Source organism: Bos taurus, chromosome 5, assembly GCF_002263795.3.
Source record: "Bos taurus isolate L1 Dominette 01449 registration number 42190680 breed Hereford chromosome 5, ARS-UCD2.0, whole genome shotgun sequence".
Taxonomy (NCBI): Eukaryota; Metazoa; Chordata; class Mammalia; order Artiodactyla; family Bovidae; genus Bos; species Bos taurus.
In genome coordinates, this window is record NC_037332.1 from 90,708,653 (window position 1) to 90,722,184 (window position 13,532).

The 13,532-nt window shown below is 39.0% G+C and overlaps 1 protein-coding gene across 19 annotated transcripts in view; it reads right to left on the minus strand.

Annotated features, from left to right (window-relative positions):
* PLEKHA5 (pleckstrin homology domain containing A5) overlaps positions 1 to 13,532 on the minus strand; it is a 262,176-nt gene that overhangs the window by 108,037 nt on the left and 140,607 nt on the right. The window lies entirely within an intron of this gene.

The following is a 13,532-nucleotide window of genomic DNA, read 5'->3' on the forward strand; positions in this document are numbered from 1 at the left end:
CAGAAACTGTAAATTATAACTACAGGACCCTGTAATGGTTACTGGCCTAAGAGATTATTACTCTGACCACCAGACAATAGATCTGAGTATCCATTAGACAAGGACATGGGCTTCCTTGGTGGCTCAGACTATAAAGAACCTGCCTGCAATCCAGGAGACCTGCGTTTAATACCTGGGTCGGGAAGGTCCCCTGGAGAAGGGACTGGCAACCCACTCCAGTATTCTTGCCTGGAGAATTCCATGGACAGAGGAGCCTGTCAGGCTACTGTCCATGGGGTTGCAAAAGAGTCAGACACAAGTGAGTAACACATGCAGACAAGGACACAGGGCAAAGGAGACACTAAAATAAAGAACAATCATAAAGGAGCATAAACACTCTTTACCCTGAAAGTGGATGCTATTTCTATTAAACTGAATACAGTTATATTGTCCAAGTACTTTTAGGATCACAATGTCTTTAAGTAAAACTCACTAAATAAATAAAAATCTTAGCATTCTATCTTAGTTAAAAGTGCATGCATGCATGCTCAGTCGTGTAACCTGCCAGCTTCCTCGGCCCATGGGATCTCCCAGGCAAGAATACTGACTGGGTTGCCATATCCTCCTCCATGGGATCTTCCCGACCCAGGGATCAAACCCAAACCCATGTCTCCTGCATTGGCAGGCAGATTCTTTATCACTGAGCCACCTGCGAAGCCCCTTAGTTAAAAGATCAGTGATTAAAAACAATCATGAAAAATGAATATATCTATGCTCTTCTTTTACTTTTTTAAAGTATCCATCGTGTTTTCTTTTATTTAATGTTATACTAAGTTGACATAAAAAATCATTTATTTACAAGGGCACTCTAACATGCAAGTCTTCTGCTATTCTTTAATCAAAGAAATCATCTTTCCTATTACTTAGGCCTAACTGTAATACGTACACAAAGAAGTCCTCTCAAATGTTTATTTGTTCTGACTTATAGTCACTCAAGATTACTAGGTTTCTATAAAATTGAAATTAATAAGATTGAGATTTTATAGGCAATGAGTTTAGTTATAAAATGTCATCTCTCATAAAACAACATACTTATCAAATAAAAATCAGAGTAATGTTTTCTAATGATTTTGTTAAAATATCAATTAAAATAAATTAAGAGTATGAAAAACCAAAATATCAACCAAACAAGTGTTTAAATGTGGTAATTTTCCACAACCTGGTAGGATTGTCAATTTTTCCTGCTCTTGTTTGTGCAAATGTATTTTTATATACTTAAAATTTTATTTTTATATTTCAAAAATTAATTTCTAAATCATCCACAGAAACTAAAAATCAGTTAAAAATATACTGAGCCAACAAATAAATGAAAGCAATGTAAATATAACCCAAATGAATCTTTAAAAAAAATAAGCAAAAAGCCATCACTGTTAATGTGCAGAATTCTTTTAGTGCGTAATACACAAGTTCTTTAATACACACAGCAACGGGGCACCCTGGGAGGTGGCTGGCCACATATGAAGTCATGACCATCACGCTTGGCACAAAGGAGGAGGGACTGCTCAGGACCACAAGAGGGAAGGGAAGACAAAATTCCAGCCTTTCTTCAGTTCTACCGGTCTGTCTGCAGTATTATTTACGAAGTATATCTTTTCATCCAACACTCACCACCCTTTTTGTAGTCTAAGCTTTTCTTTTTTTCCCCTCCTCCTTTGAAGGGTCTCAAAATCCAGATGAAAGTAGCATCAGTTTTCCTATAACATTTATGTACAAGGATGTTCCGATGCAATTTGTGTACTACAGAAAAGCTGAAACATCACATAAATTCTGCATTTGTGTATTCATGAGCACATTCACAAGAAAGCCTAGGTGAGTGCAGAAACGGCACCTGATGATGTTGATAGCGAGAAGCACATGAATGACACACTTGCACACCCTCAAATGTCCAGCAGCTACTTCAGTTCATTGTCTGTTTTACAAAACACACCCATTCACAGTGACACAACTGTCTAATTCCATGTCTTTCCACTTTCAACACTTCCCAATAATTCACAAGCTGAAACCTCTCCAATGTCCATTTCCACAAGCAAACTGCCGGTCTTTTTCAACGCAAAGTGTATTTGTAGTACTTTTTTTCCCTAAGCATTTAACATGTATGAAACTGTTATGTCTTTCATTAGGCTCCTATCTTTATTTGTTTAATTAATTTATTAGGCTGCAGGTCTTTAGTTGCAGCATGTGGGATCTAGTTCCCCACCAGGGTTGGAACCCGGGCCCCATGCATTAGGAGTGTGGAGTCTTAGTCACCAGACCACCAGGGAAGTCCTCTTATTTTTATTTTTATGTGTCACTAATGAGGTTTTTGAGTACTATGCTCCTAAAGCCATTTTCCACAAAATCCCTAAACTTTCATTGTCTGAGTTCACACAGGGAGGTGATTTTTAGGAAGATGTGTGCTGTGTTACAGCAAAAGTGACTGTACTAACTAAATTATGAATTAACATACCTCTGCGCTACCCAAAGAAAGGCAATGCCATAGAATGCTCAAACTACCACACAATTGCACTCATCTCACATGCTAGTAAAGTAATGCTCAAAATTCTCCAAGCCAGGCTTCAGCAATACATGAACTGTGAACTTCCAGATGTTCAAACAGGTTTTAGAAAAGGCAGAGGAACCAGGGATCAAATTGCCAACATCTGCTGGGTCACAGAAAAAGCAAGAGAGTTCCAGAAAAACATCTATTTCTGCTTTATTGACTATGCCAAAACCTTTGACTGTGTGGATCACAATAAACTGTGGAAAATTCTGAAAGAGATGGGAATACCAGACCACCTGATCTGGCTCTTGAGAAACCTGTATGCAGGTCAGGAAGCAACAGTTAGAACTGGACATGGAACAACAGACTGGTTCCAAATAGGCAAAGGAGTTCGTCAAGGCTGTATATTGTCACCCTGCTTATTTAAGTTATATGCAGAGTACATCATGAGAAACGCTGGGCTGGAGGAAGCACAAGCTGGAATCAAGATTGCTGGGAGAAATCTCAATAACCTCAGATATGCAGATGACACCACCCTTATGGCAGAAAGTGAAGAGGAACTAAAAAGCCTCTTGATGAAAGTGAAAGAGGAGAGTGAAAAAGTTGGCCTAAAGCCCAACATTCAGAAAACTAAGATCATGCCATCTGGTCCTATCACTTCATGGCAAATAGATGGGGAAACAGTGGAAACAGTGTCAGACTTGGGCTCCAAAATCACTGCAGATGGTGACTACAGCCATGAAATTAAAAGATGCTTACTCCTTGGAAGGAAAGTTATGACCAACCTAGATAGTATATTCAAAAGCAGAGACATTACTTTGCCAACAAAGGTCCGTCTAGTCAAGGCTATGGTTTTTCCAGTGGTCATGTATGGATATGAGAGTTGGACTGTGAAGAAAGCTAAGCGCCGAAGAATTGATGCTTTTGAACTGTGGTGTTGGAGAAGACTCTTGAGAGTCCCTTGGACTGCAAGGAGATCAACCAGTCCATTTTGAAGGAGATCAGCCCTGGGTGTTCTTTGGAAGGAATGATGCTAAAGCTGAAACTCCAGTACTTTGGCCACCTCATGCGAAGAGTCGACTCATTGGAAAAGACTCTGATGCTGGGGGGGATTGGGGGCAGGAGGAGAAGGGGACGACAGAGGATGAGATGGCTGGAAAGCATCACTAACTCAATGGATATTGAGTTTGAGCAAACTCTTCGACATGGTGACGGACAGGGAAGCCTGGCGTGCTGCAATTCATGGGGTCGCAAAGAGTCGGACTCGACTGAGCGACTGAACTGAACTGAAACTGCTTCAGCTCTGTCTGACTCTGTGACCAGATGGACTGCAGCCTGCCAGGCTCCTCTGACCATGGAATTCTCCAGACAAGAATACTGGAGTGAGGTGCCATGTCCTCCTCCAGGGAATCTTCCCGACCCAGGGGTCAAACCCTTGTCTGTTACACGTTTTGCATTGGCAGTGGGGTTCTTTACCACTAGCACCACGTGGGAAGCCCTGGGAATAATTTTTATCTCCTAAGGGACATTGGGAAATGCGTGGTAAGATGTCTGGTTTTACATATATATTACTTAAGTATAGTTGATTTACAATGATGCGTCATTTCTGCTATATGGCAAAGTGACTCAGTTATACATATATATACACACACACACACACATTCTTTTTAATATTCTTTTCCATTAGGTTTATCCTGGACATTGAATATAGTTCCCTGTGCTATACAGTAGACCTCGTTGTGTACATCCACTGTCTGGTAGCACTTTTTGAACATTACAACTGGGGTTCGTATGTAGTGAGTAGAGGCCAGGATGCTGCTCAACATCTTACAACTTGCAGGAGAGTTTTTCACAGGAATAAAGGATCCAGCTCCAAATATCAATAGTGCTGAGGTTGGGCAACTTCCAGGAGGACCTGCACCAGGGGGCATGTTTCAGGATTGCTGCTGCCAGTTCCCTGGTCCCTGCGGTGAGCCACTGTCAACCCACAGCTCTGCAGGAGATCTTTCAAAACCAGCAGGGGACATGGGTTCAATCCCTGGCTGGGGAACCAGGCCTGAACACACTACAGAGCAACTAAGCCCAAGGACTGCAACTATTCAGCCCACGAACCACAACTCGAGAGTCTGTGCACTGCAAGAAAGGATCCTACCTGATGCAATGAAGGTTCCATGTGCTACAACTAAGATTCAAGGCATTTAATCCATAAATAAATATTTTTTAAAAATAGTGCTGAGGGTAATAAACCCTATGTGATGAGCATCATTGCCCTCTAACAATAAACTCTACCACATAAGCCATGTGTGTTATTTCTGTGGGTTCACTGTACCTGTTACGTCTCAGCTGCCTCACAGTTAGGTAACAGTAGCTATGTCACATGTTGCTTGTCTATTTGTTTATAACTGTTCTAGGTACCTGGTGATGGCCGTGAACAAAACATAAAAATCACTGCCCTTGTGGAATTTACTTTCTAGTGGGGATGTTTATGAAGATTAAATGAGTAGAGAGTATAAACATGGCTAGGAACAGACAAGGCCTTGAAGACATTTATTTTTGTTATGAACTAGAGGAATTGAGCATATGTTGGTGTCATCAGACAACTTATTAGGTTCAGTAACCTATTTAAACTGAAATAGTTCAAATGAACATGCAACCCGAAAAATGTTAAAAACTCTTGTTATCCCGCTAGTCAGTATTTACTGTCAAAGAATAAAGGTGTGATCTCTCACGGCTCTCATGTTTCTTGTCAAGATATTCCTAATATATCCAAAAACAGAAAATAGAGGAGAAAAGTATTCTAATATCAAAGCTCCAAGGAGAGAGTAGCTATGTTTTTAAGGCAGTATTCAAGAAGGTTTTTAAATAATGACAAACAACACTTAAAAAAAATGGACTCTGCTATTCTGAAGAGTTCATTACTGAATGAAATAGGTCACATCCAGGAGCTCATTCTGAGGATCATGCTCTATCAAAGGTAAAGGATCAAATCTGTGGCACTTTTAGAAGATATATCAAGAAATTGAGAAACAGCAACACAAATTGCTTGTTCTTTGGCATTATGCCCTCTTCACTCTTTATCACTAGACATTTAATCATTTACTAGAATTTAAACGAAAGATCTGCTTAATTCCAACCCCTATGGAACTATTTCACTCAATGATAACTGGATTTTAAAAGATCTTTTGATGAATAAATCCGTGTGTGTATAAAATGGCATATTTCCATCAAAAAAACAAATTAAATCAGAAATCTACTGGAGATGGAGTAGAAATTCACTATTCTGCCTTATTCTTTTTCAGATTGTATTTGTGAACCAAACAGCGCCTCATGAAGGTTACTGTACCAGAAAATGTGGGTGAAGGTGTGCCACCTTAAGCAGTTCTGAGCTTTACATTAAAAGGGAAAGCTGATAAACTACAACGGTTTCTATAACCCATTAATGGAAACAGAATTTAATGGGTTAGAATCAACTCTAAGTGGCAGCTAGTGTTATATGAAGAGTAATTTAGACTGTATGACAACACTCTGAAGATTGGGAATGCTGGTGTTTATGTCCATTCCCAGGCTGGCTAGAGGAAGCCATTTTTTTGGTTCAGTCCACCCTGCTAGTCTGTTCTCAGCAGGACACTAATAAGGGAGGACATCAATCAAGGATATCCCTAAGGAAACAATCCCCCATACACTAAACAGATGCCTGAAACATCCATTTCAAATATAAACCCCAGTAAAAGTATGGGTTTAGAAAGAGGAAAAAAGATGTCTGCTAACACGGTGTTTAAATTTTTGAGTATAATGATGAAAGGAGGTTAACACTGAAAGAACTTTCATTCTTACTGGAGTGATTATTTAAAAATATACAAGGCAAAACATGAAATATTTAGCACAGCTATGAACTGAAAAATGAAATCTAGTTTTTTTTAAACTTTATTTATTTTTAATCTAAGGCTAATTGCTTTACAATGCTGTCTTGGTTTCTGCCACATATCAACATGAATCAGTCATAGGTAATTTGGTTTTAAAACTCCTGTTATCCAACATTCAGGCTACAACTCTGCAACCTTTGTTGAGTGTAAATGTAAATTTTGTATCAGGTATTTATAAACAGGTGAAATGCCCTCACATTAAGTCCTTTGAAACATTAGGATTTGTCTGGTTTTTGCAAAAATGAATATATCACTGACAGTACTAGATTGAAAAATTAAAATGAATCAGCACAGTACACAGTGTATATGTATATTCTTTATACCAGATATGGAAAGAAGCTATTTTAGATTTAAAAATAAGAACATTTGAGATTCCAAGGAGATATGATTATTCATGACTGCATAATATGGCAATACTGACTAGTCTATCCTGTTTAGCTGAGCATCTGACCAGTCTCAAACTGGCTGCAGTGGTCCCAAACATCACATGCAGACCACAGAGTCTAGAAGTGAAAGGAAAGTCTCCGCATACACTATTCCTTTTCAAGAAGTTTCTCAAGAACTCCCTGGCCATCCTTGTCTAGACTCTCATTGGCCAGAAATATGTGTCAAAAGGGCTTCCCAGGTGGCTCAGTGGTAAACAATCCGCCTGCCAAAGCAGGAGATATGGGTTTGATCCCTGGGTTGGGAAGATCCCCTGGAGGAGGAAAGGTCAACCCACTTTAGTGGGTTGAAGAATCTTATGGACAGAGGAGCCTGGCAGGCTACAGTCCACAGGGTTGCAGAGTCTGACATGACTGAAGCACTTAGCACCCACATACGCATACAAATGAGATAACATAGTATTTGCCTTTCTCAGACTTGTTTCACTTAGCATAATGCCCTCATGGTCTATCCATGTTGTTGCAAATGGGAATATTCCACTGTGTGCATATGTCTTACATACATACAAACTGCATTTTCTTTATCTATTCATCCACTGATGGACACCTCAGTTGTTTCCGCATCTTGGCTATTATAAACAATGCTGCAGTGATCCTGGGTGGGCGGCAGTGCACAGCTTTTTGAATTAGTGCTTTTGTTTCCTTTGGAACAATACCCAGAAGGACCTGTTAGATCAACATGGTGCTTCTGTTTTTAATTTTTTGAGGACCCTCCATACTGTTTCCCACCATGGCTGCACCAACTTACTTCCCACTAACGTGCACTGAGGGTTCTCTTTTCTCCACATCCTAACCAACACTTACCTCTTAAAACAAGTGATGATAGTGGTTCTAACAGGTTTGACTTGCATTTCCCTGTTGAGCACATTTTCATGTACCCATTGGTCTTCTATATGTCTTCTTTGGAAAAACCTCTATCAGACTCTCTGCCCATTTTTTAACTGAATTTTTTTTTTTTTTTTTTTTGCCATTGAGTTGTGTGTGTTCTTTATACATTTTAGATATTACTCCTTATCAGACACATGACTTGCTAATTTTTTCTCCCATTGGGTAGACTGCCTTTTCATTTTATTGATGGTTCCCTTTATTATTCAGTTAGTCCCATTTGTTTTTGTTGCTGTTTTCTTTGGTGTTAGGAAAAGATTTTTTTTTTTTTAACGTTTTGGCCATTAATAACTATGTACTAGCTACTTCTTAGTATTGCAATTCTCCCCTGTGGGAATATTTGTTTTAGTGATTTTTTTTTTGTTTTTAATATTTTGGCTTCATGAGTGACTCCAATGATTGCTTTACTACAAAATCCATTCTATTTTTTAACTTAAGAAATAAATATTGAAATTGCTAACATCAATAATGAAAGATTAAGGGCAGGAGAAGGGGATGACAGAGCATGAGATGGTTGGATGGCACCACTGACTCAACTGACATGAGCTTGGGTAGACTCCAGGAGTTGGTGATGGACAGGGAGGCCTGGTGTGCTGCAGTCCATGGGGTCGCAGAGTCGGACACGACTGAGCGACTGAACTGAACATCAGTAACAGCCAATAATTCTTCTGAGTGATATGTCAGACAGAGCAAAGTTTACTAGGTATTGTTTTATCCGTGTACCAGTGGTAAGAAGGTTGAAAATCTATCGACTATGCACAAAGTATGTATCTTAGAAAACTCTGTCCCACAGAAGAGATTTTGATTCTCTCTTATTAAATTCAGCTGCACACCCCCATTTGTATGATTTGCTCAGCATCATGTATTTCCCTTATGGGAGAGAAAGAAGGATTTAATTTAGTCTAAGAAAAATAGGATATCATAGTGGTTTGGCAGTTCTTTCTGCAACCCTGTCAAGAAGCCAGTATCATGACTTGGACTTTTACAAGGGCCGAGACCTTAAAACGTGCCTCGTACCCATAATGCTGTTAGACTGGAGCAAGGCAGAGAGATGTGTGGACTATGGAAGTGATTGTATTTCTCAAATTTAGGTACAAAACCAAAAAGCAAACAGCTCAGATGTGCATGGACAACTCTTCAATATCCTTCCACTCAAACCAAAAAGAATACTGTACATTCTCAAAGTGGCCTTGGTTTCATTATACTATCAGACAATTATACTTTTTGACTTGTTTTAAAATTGAAGAGCTTTGCAAACTATCATATATAGGATGGATAAACAACAGGGTCCTACTGTAGAACACAGGGAACTATATTTAATATCCTGTGATAACCCATAATGGAAAAGAATGTATAAATGGGTATAACTGAATCACTTTTCTGTATAGTAGATATTAACATTGTAAATCAACTATACTTCAGTTAAAAAAAAACTGAAGTGCCTTTACCAATAGAAATTATGATGCTATAATGTGTCACTCTGAGACTTAGTCTCAAATCAGGTTTAAAAACTATGTCTGAAGCAGTGACTTAGTTATTAAACATGATTTTTATTTATTAGTTATTAAACCAATTGGGTCTATGGTGGTCCAGAGTAATTTTTAAAACACTGTTACATGTAAAGTTGATTAATGTCTTATGCAGATAACTATTTGGATTTAATTTCCTTTAAATAAAAAGGCAAAAAATGCTATGTTGAAATCTGACTACCACAATGACTGTTTCTGCAATTTATTTTTAAACTGAAAATATGCTGGCATGGAAAATTATGCCTGCAATTAAAGGCAGTGTTTTAAGAACAAAAGAAAACACTGAAAGTGCCATGCCTTTTCTTGAGAGAAACGGAATTCTTGAGCCTTAGTTATGTGAATAACCACTGAGTTAGCAATCTAAAAGATTGCAATTTTTTTTCTTTTGCGAAACATGTAAAGTATATATTTCCTTTCCCCACATTTAGTTCTAAATGCCATTTGCCTTTAACTTCGAACTAACTGCTTCCAGACGTCCTGCTAAAACCTCAGTGATTCATTTACCCACATCTCCAAATTTTCCTTTCAGCCTTAACCCTTTATAGTCTCTCCTTTCTCCTCTCATCATTCAGGGAATGGAGCATCTCAGATTTCTTGGGGGCTGGGAGTGGGGAGGGGGGTAAGGAACAAAAGATACACCCTCTCTGATCCACACTCCCAACAAGAAAAATAAAAATCAGCACCTAAATAGCAACCACCATGTGACGTCACTCTGAGTGCAGCTCACGCTCTCCATCTGAGCCTGCTGCACTGGAAACTCGAGCAGCAATCCTCACACAGCCCCTCCGAGGTACGCATTACTGTCTTCACTCTACATGTGAATAAACTGAGGCTCACAGCCTCACTTGTATTCTCCATGTGTCAGAAGCCACATGGAGACCTGGTCCCCAGAGCTCCAGTTCTGTCCTTTTCAGTCTCCTTTTCCTGCTTTCAACAGCTGCCCCTTCTTGACTCATCACAGCCAGTGAGCCTTCTCAGTTCTGCCTTACATCTTCTCCCAGGTTTCTGCTCAATGGTAACTAAAACACAACACAACACAACACACCTCAACACTACCCTCTCCTTGCGCACACCGTGAACATGTACCCTCCCCTGCCCTCTCATGTCTCACTGCCTAGCATCACCCCAAGGTTATTCCCATCTGAAGCACAGTAATGAAACCTTTACAGATTCCAACGGAATTTTAAACCCAGTGTTTCTTTTCCATCTTCTTATTCTCTACGGCTTTGCAATCATTCTTCACTCTCAGTTGCTCAGACAACATTATCATGATGTAAATGTAACTTCATATTTCCCTGATTATAGGTCCCAAAGAATTGAAGCACAAATAACATCAATAGTAAACAATGGAATTTTTACAAAAGCACCCAACAGGAATTGAAAATTTTGCTTTTTCCACTGGGAAAATAGGAGTATGATGTAATGCTGCAAGTACAAAGCTCAAAGCATCATAGACTAGGAACAAAATAAAGGAAAAAAATTCAAAATATGAGATTCACATACAAATTATGTTTTAGTTTTTTGTATTTACAGATAATTTCTAAATCATCTTCTGAAAAAAAAAATCCTAAGTAAAACCAACATACTAATTTAGAATCTACAAAATAAATTTGACAATAGACTTTAAATAATTTTGCAATTAGAAAATAATTCAATTATCACCATGCTAGTTATGAAAAAAATGAACACAGCATGTTAATAACTGTTATCCATCCTGAGTTTTATGGGACAGGTACATTTAGACCACTTAATAAATCACATTATAAACAAAAATGCTTAAAATAATTTAGATAATTGTCTCGCTTGGAAGTCATTTGAGTGATTCTTAAGAAGCTTTTAAATAGGAAGGTTAAATGACACTTTATGGTTAAAACAGAAAAATGGCTCTTAGAATGTACAAGCTAATCCACCAGAGTCATTTTCTGTCATGCACTCAAGAATCAAGTGACATTTCTGGTTGCTATCCAGAAATTACCCTACATAAGAAGCTCGCTAATGGCATCTCCATCACTGCCTTAGTCTAGGCTCTTAAGTCTCCCAAGGCCCTTAACAACATCCGAATTCATCTCATTATAATCAGGATATCCCCCATTTAGAGCATCCTCCACTGAACCTCAACTTCCTTCTATAAAACAGCAACCGAAACCAGAACAACAAACCTTATTCCAGAGGGCTTTTGAAAGGTACCTGGTAGCACCACCAGACATTACCTAATAAAGCCCTCTGCTGCTGCTACTGCTGCTAAAGCCCTCACTAAATAGTAAATAGCCGAACTTGAATATGATATGTGGACACAGGGTGGGCGACAGGGGAGAACGGGACAAACTGGGAGAGTAGGATTGACATATATACACTGTGTGTGCTTAGCTGCTCAGTCGTGTCTGACTCTTTGTGATCCCATGGACTGAGGCCCGCCAGTCTCCACTGTCAGTATGGATTCTCTAGGCAAGAATACTGGAGTGGGTTGCTATGCCCTCCCTCCAGTGGCTCTTCCCAACCCAGGGATCGAAACCAGGTCTCCTGTACTGCAGGCAGATTCTTTACCATCTGAGCCACCAGGGAAGCCCAAGAATATTGGAGTGGGTAGCCTTTCCCTTCTCCAGGGGATCTTCCTGAGCCAGGAATTGAACCAGGGTCTCCTGCATTGCAGGCAGATTCTTTACCAGCTGAGCTACCAGGGAAGCCCATATATATTTCACTACCATATATAAAATAGATAGCTAGTGGGAAGCTGCTGTATAGCACAGAGAGTTCAGCTTGGTGCTCTGTCATGACCTAGAGGGGTGGGGTTGGGGGGTGAGGGTTCAAGAGGGAGGGTATATGTGTATACATATAGCTGATTGACTTTGTTGTACAGCAGGAACACACACAATATTGTAAAGCAATTATACCCCAATTTAAAGAAATAAATAATAAACATGAATGTGCTAGCAGAGTGAGGTTTCCTGAAGAGGAGTCAAATTATGTCACATCCTTGCTTTAAAAAGTTGTTGGCTCTCTGCCCTATGTTTAACGTGAAGTACAACTATAATTTAATGAATGAGGAAGCTGATAATTTGATCAAAAGTTAAAGTTTACTGTTGAATGATCTATGTAAAAAGTCCTTGTAAAACCACACAAGAGTAAAAATGATCACAGGGTATATACTCCAGTGATTTCAAAGAATGCTTATTTGAAAAAGTAGTCACTTATTTCAAAACACTATTAATTACAAAAGTCTAATGGAGTTTTAAAATAAAACTAAGCAGAATTCCAACTTAGGAACATGTCAGTAGTCAGAAATATTTCAGACAACTCTATTGCTTCCTAATGAATCCTAATTAGTAATCTTTTATTGTAACATGTATTAAATGGAGGATTACTACACCCTTGTTATGAAAGTTAACAACAAATTAGAAAAAGCAGAATTTAAGCACCATCTCGTTTGCTTTTGGGTGGTTATACACTACTTTAAAAAGCTAACCTAGTTCTAAATAGGTTGCAAAAAAGATCCAATTATTGTAGGTGAAACCTTCTTCCCAAAAGAATCAAGTTGACAGACTAAGAAGTTTTTCAAATTAGGAAAAAAATTAGTAATTATTGACTTTTACTATTCTTCATTAATCATTTTCATACTGCATGAGCTTTACCAAAACAACCACTTCAAGAATAAAAAGGGAGCTACTGATAAGTCAAATGATATCCCTATGCAACAAAAACATTTTGTTAAGAAATGGTATGCCTTCAAAATGGCTATGTTTTCTGTGTAACTTAAATATTTTCATTCACTCAGTATGAAACAGGCACTGATGACGTTTGGCCTTAATGATATTCTTATAAACAAATATGAGGAGTAACTAACCAAAAACGAGCCCAATTCGGGATTGATCTTGCTTAGAAAGAGGAAGAGCCGAGATGGTGGCCCAGAAGTGGCTGCCACTTGAATTGAGCCTCCATGGGATCAGCAAGAATATTCAGATGTGACCAGAGTTTAACCCAGATGGCAGGGAGGGGGCACAGAAATGAGACTGAAAATCCAGGCTTTGAGTGACAATATATTTACATATGATTTCCAGGTGGTGCAGTGATAAAGAATCTGTTTGCCAATGAAGGAGACGCAAGAGACGTGAGTTTGACCCCTGGGTAGGGAAGATCCCCTGGAGAAGGAAATGCCAACCCACTCCAGTATTCTTGCCTGGAGTATTCCGCAGACAGAGGAGCCTGGTGGGCTACAGTCCACAGAGTGGTGAAGAGT